Source organism: Erythrolamprus reginae, chromosome 1 (genome assembly GCF_031021105.1).
Source record: "Erythrolamprus reginae isolate rEryReg1 chromosome 1, rEryReg1.hap1, whole genome shotgun sequence".
NCBI classification, from domain to species: Eukaryota; Metazoa; Chordata; class Lepidosauria; order Squamata; family Dipsadidae; genus Erythrolamprus; species Erythrolamprus reginae.
The window spans coordinates 68468997-68474996 of NC_091950.1; positions in this window are offsets into that span (position 1 = coordinate 68468997).

Here is a 6000-nt window from a genome sequence, read left to right on the forward strand (position 1 = left end):
GTTGGCCTACGAGGGGTCGAAAATTGTGTGTCGGTGGGTGTTGCACATTGGCGGTTGTATATATTTCAAGCAGCAGGGAGTCGCAGCAGAGGGATGAAAGTCTCAGAGGCGGCTCCAGAGTTCAAGGTGCTGGTAATGGCCTATCAAGACCTACGGGGCCTGGGGCTTTGAGGGATGGCCTCTTCCCAATTACAGCTTGTCAGATCTGGCATCAGGGTCATGTTGCGGCCCACAACAGCTAGGAAGCTGTCATGAGGTCGGTTCTAGGAAGCGAGCCTTTTATGCCAGGGGGACCCGTCCCCCTATTTTCCCTTTGCAGTGAAACAGAGGTTTCTATCTTTTGAGTGAATTCATGTTTGGATGCTGCCTTCTTAGCATAAGCCCGGAAGGAGTTGGGCGGCCTATAAATTACTAAATTTAAATTAAATTAAATTAAATTAAATTAAATTAAATTAAATTAAATTAAATTAAATTAAATTAAATTAAATTAAATTAAATTAAATTAAATTAAATTAAATTAAATTAAATTAAATTAAATTAAATTACTAAACAAAACAAAACAAATCAATCTCAACAGTTTTCTGCTGCACCATCTATAGGATGCATGTTTATGCATAGGCCTGCAATATAAACTATTTTTTTTAATGGAGGCTCAAACGCAAGCGTGTGTCCGTCTTCCGCCGTCTGTCCTCCCCATGGTTACGTACCATCCTCTGCTAGCTGGCCTCAGTCATTTGCTCTTTGCTTTCATCTAGGCTGGGAACTCTGCCGCCCATTAAGCAAAATCACCATGGGGACAAGAATGTCTGGGGCTGCCAGCCTCTCTCCATGTGGTCCGTAATAACGGCAAGACCTTTTTCTACTGCAGTTCAGAGAATAGGTAGATTAGAGACAGGGGCATGGTGGTGGTGGTGGGGGAACTCATGTTAACAACGTTCCTTGTGACACTACACTGCACCAATTTTCTCTGCGAACTTGAACCCTGGAAAGCACAGTCACGAGGTAAACCCAGAGGGTAAAATATTGATGTGAACTTCGAGTATATATATCTGAGAGTGAGAAAATAAGATCAAACTGAAGCCAGACCTGGCTGCTATTCTGTCTCCGTTAGCAGCTATATCTGTAAATATCAGTGGCTGAAGCTTTTCAGAGCATGGAGATATTAGCTGACAGCGATGTTTAATCTGCATACCAAGCCATTGTGGCCAGCAGAACTAGGAAACCAGGGCAATAAAGGCAAGCTTTCGTTGGTCAAGCCTGCAGCTGAGGAACTGTCGCTGTTTACCTTCCCCAGATTGCTGGATGCAAAGCTCTTAAGAGAAGAGTTCATCTCCTGGAACACGATTAGCAGGTAGAGGTTTTAATGAAAAGGGGAAGGGGCCGGGGTACAATATTCGGTGAATTGATCTGCTTGACTGAGAATTCCCCTTTCCTAATAATCCTTGACAATGACCACTGAAAGTTTATTTTATTTATTTATTAGACTTATATGCCGCCCTTCTCCGAAGTTACAACACCACTGAAAAAAGTGACTTACGACCATTGTTCACAGTTATGACCATTGCAGCATCCCCATGGTCATGCGATTTCCATTCAGATGCTTGGCAACTGACTCACATTTACGACCGCTGCAGTGTTCTGGGGTCATGCGATTCTCCCTTTGCAGCCTTCTGACAAGCAAAATCGGTTTCACTTAATAACTGTGTCACTAAGTTAACAACCGCGGTGATTCACTTAACAAATGTGGCAAGAAAAATCGTAAAATGGGGCAAAACTCACTTAACAAATTTCTCACTTAGCAACATAACGTTTGAGCTCCATTGTGGGTTGTAAGTGTAAGTGGAGGACTCCCTGTATTGTGCAATCTGTCCTTTGAAAGAAGAGGCAAAATTAATGACAGTACCTAGGACAGTGATGGTGAACCTTTTCCCCCTCGGGTGCCAAAAGAGCTATTGCACATGCGAGAGTGCCCACACCCATAATTCAATGCCTGGGGAGGGCAAAAACAACTTCCCCCACCCTCCAGAGACTCTCTAGCCCTCTGTTTCCCAACTTCTGGTGGGCCCAGTAGACTTATGTTTTGCCCTCCCCAGGCTCCCAGGTTTCCCTGGAGCCAGGAGAGGGTAAAAACGCCCTCCCCAAACCTCCCAGAGGCTCTCTGGAAGCCACAAACGCCCTCCCAGAGCCTCTGTGTGAGCCAAAAATCAGCTGGGCGGCACACACATGCACGTTGGAGCTGAGCTGGGGCAAAGGTTTGTGTTCCAGCAGATATGGCTCCGTGTGCCACCTTTGGCACCAATGCCATAGATTCGCCATCACTCCTAGGACTTCCATGGCGCTTCAAGATATCCTTCTGAGACTATAAATAAGCATGGAAATCCAAAAATACTGATTTTATTTTGAGGATAAATTAAGTTTTATCTTGAAACCTTTTGTTGCTAGGAAGGAGATATTCAGATGATCAGGTGGAACTATGCCTGCTGTACCCATCCATATACTGTATTTTTCAGAGTATAAGATGCACCTTAGTGTTGGGGGAGGAAAACAAGGGGGGGAAATTCTGCCTCTGCCTTCCAGCAAACAGCAAACTGTACAGATGATATACGCTGTTTGCTGTGTATTTCTGTGCATATATGCCTGACCCACAGAAATAGCATAGAAGTGGAGAAATGTACATTATGGCAGTATATTAATGCCATAAATTTTTCTTAAATATAGTCACTAACCCTTCCCAATTATTTAAATAGACCTACTCCAAACATGACTAAGTCAAGGTTTAACTCAGCTGCCTTATCTTAATACTAAACAAGGCACTGTTAAATTAATTTAGACTATACTGTTGATATGAAAGCCATTGATGTGGCTTTCTGGAAGTATAGTTATTCTCTGCTATTTAAAAGAAGATACAATAGCACTGGGCTTCTTCAGATCAAGCATTTATTATAAAAAGCTTCTTCATTTTGTTAAGTTAATAAAGCAGTCTTCAAAAAATAAGTCTAATAATTTGAACATTCTACCTTTAAAAATGGTCTGTTTGACAAGAAACGTTACATTAAACAGAGATTTAATTGTTTGAAGATAGCCTTCCTGATTCTGATGTCTTCCACTTACTAGGAGTGTAATTTTAATGTGTACTAACTATGATCCAGCATATACACAGTGCTCCATGGAAATTATTCTTTTTTTGGAGAGGGGGGAGTATAACATTTTCTTCATTTTTTTCTCCAACATACAGTATAAACAACATGAGCAGTAAAAAACCCCCCACAGAATTAGTGCCTAAAATAATAATAAATGATATTTGTTTGATACGTTAAACATTCATAGAGAAAAAATGCCAACAATGCTTTTAATATATACCTTTTATCCTCTTCTTTGCTAAATTGATTGAAATTAACTACACATGAAACATATTCCACCTACAGATAGCAATATTATAAAATCTAATCCCTTATATTCCCTTTTTCTATCTATAATAAAACAAAAACATCTTAATTCAGTATCTAATTTAATCCTTTCATCTCTGTGTTAGCTTTTTATCCATTGTGCCACCAATCATTATTTCGTCATCCACGTCTTTAATAAATTAAAATTAAATCATCATTTATTCCTTCAAAAGTAATTAAGAAAATTACTTCTTAATTATTTTTAGTTTCCAACCATTCATTCCCCAGATCTTATAGTAATCACACTCTTCTTTGTCTTTAAGTTTTAAAGTAAGCCTATTCATTTCAGCACAATCTAAAATCGTGGAAATTATTCTGAGTTAGAAATTGAAAGAATAGAGCAGAGAGAAAAACTAATAAAATGCATCTTTTATTTCTGAAAACATGGGGCAAAGCCTCCCAACATATAATGAGACTGAGAACAGTGTAACCTGGACGCCATATTTATGACTGAGTTGTATAAATATAAATCAAAAGTAACATTATTCTTGTTATTATTATTTATAATAATACACCATCCTCCCTCTTAAAATTGCCCCAAACACACTCTATTTTCTTTTGGACTTTGATCTGCCCTGTGGCAACGCTGACATTGCTCTTGTGCCAGCCCATTTACCTTAGAGCCCTAAGCTACAAAAATAAACAACCTAGTTCCGGCCATGTGCAGCTGGAGGTGAATAAGAGCCTGTACGCTTCCTGCTGTTGATGACAAAAATGTGGCAATGGGAATAACAACACGTGCCACTTCCCCCAATTGTCAGCTTCCTGAACAAACAGAGACCTTTTACACCTGGCATGGAATATATTTGTATGTACCACAAATTGTTAGCATATTTCTTGTGGTCTAGGTGGTCTGAAGTTGATTTTAATTGGTAATACCCTTGATACAGTTTTGAATTAAATGTATACATATGTCAGAAAATTAGAGAGCAATGCCCCTTTCTCGCTCTTCCCAAATATCGTTTGTTCATTGGGTGCAGCCTCACTCTACTTTACCTGTCTTAGGATAACTCCTCACTGCAACCACTTTCACTCAACCACCTCCTGAAAATCTTTTTGAAATTTGGTTGCCTTCAAACTCCCCAATGTCACAGCATTAAGAAAGAAAAAAATGACTCCCTGGCCTGCATCAGCAGAACTAAGATCCTTCATCGATCACGGCCCAGGGTCCCCAAATATGGCAACTTTACGATTTGTGGACTTCAACTCCCCCAATTTTCCAGCCAGCTATGAATTCTGGGAGTTGAAGTCCACAAGTCTTAAAGTTGCCAAGTTTGAAGACCTCTGTATCATGCTATGAGAAATGAAAGTAAATGTAGGAATTTATTATTTATTGTGGTACCTCTACCTACGAACTTAATTTATTCCGTGACCAGGTTCTTAAGTAGAACAGTTTGTAAGAAGAAGCAATTTTCCCCATAGGAATCAATGTAAAAACAAATAGTGTGTGCGATTGGGGAAACCACAGGGAGGGTGGAGGCCCTGTTTCCTCCCAGAAGATTCCTAGAGAGGCCCCATGGAAGCTTCTCCCCGCCTTTTCCGGCCTTGTTTCCTCCCAGGAGATTTCTAGAGAGGCCCCACGGAGGCTTCTTCCTGTCTTTTCCAGTTACAGTTTCAGAGGCTCAGATTTGTAAGTAGAAAATGATTCTTGAACACCTGGTTCTTATCTTAAAAAGTTCATAAGTAGAGGCATTCTTAGGTAGAGGTACCACTGTATTCTAATGTTTCCTCCTACAAGTCAAAATCTATATTCCTACTTCACATTGTGAGCATTGTCTAGATCAATGACGGTGAACCAATGGCACATGGAGCATATCTGCTGACACACAAGAGAAGGCTCTGCCAGCATGCGAGGGAAGCCTCTGGAACCTGGGGAGGGTGAAAAACCGGGGCCACTAGAAGTCAGGGAACAAGCCATTTCCAGCCTCTAGAAGGCCTCCGGGGGGCAGAAGAGGCCGTTTTAGCTCTCTCCAGGCTCCAAGAAAGCCTTTGGAGCCTGTGGAGGGTGAAAAACAGGCTTACTGAGCTCACCCAAAGTCGGGAAATGGGGAAGCAGGATGGATCATGTGTGTATGCACGGCAGGTGTTGAAAAGGAAGATGTCGAATTTCGATATGTAGTTGTCCCATGTGGATTTCTCCGGGTCGAAGAAGTCAGGAGCTCTTCCGACAGGCAAGTTGTCCATGGTGGAGAGCGTAGGTTCGACCGTCCGACGTCGCCAGTGAAAAGTCTGAGGCAGCTCGGGCTTTTAAAATGGTTCCTTTATTCAGCTCTTTTTGACAAGTGACTCCAGCGAGGAACGCGTCTGGTTTTACACAGCGCCAGACGCTCCTTTTATACATTTAGGCTTCCCACCGAAACCCAACTGTCAGCGTCTTAGCCAATCAGGAGCTTTCAACTTTTTTCCACTGAGTTACACATAGTTAACAGGTGTGGCAGCACAGGGGCATCACGCATGCATGCGCAGGGGGTGGGACCCATTGAGTTCTGGATGTGGGCACTAGTGCGTGAACCTGAGGGAAAAAAGGGTTCGCCATCCCTGGTCTAGATAGATA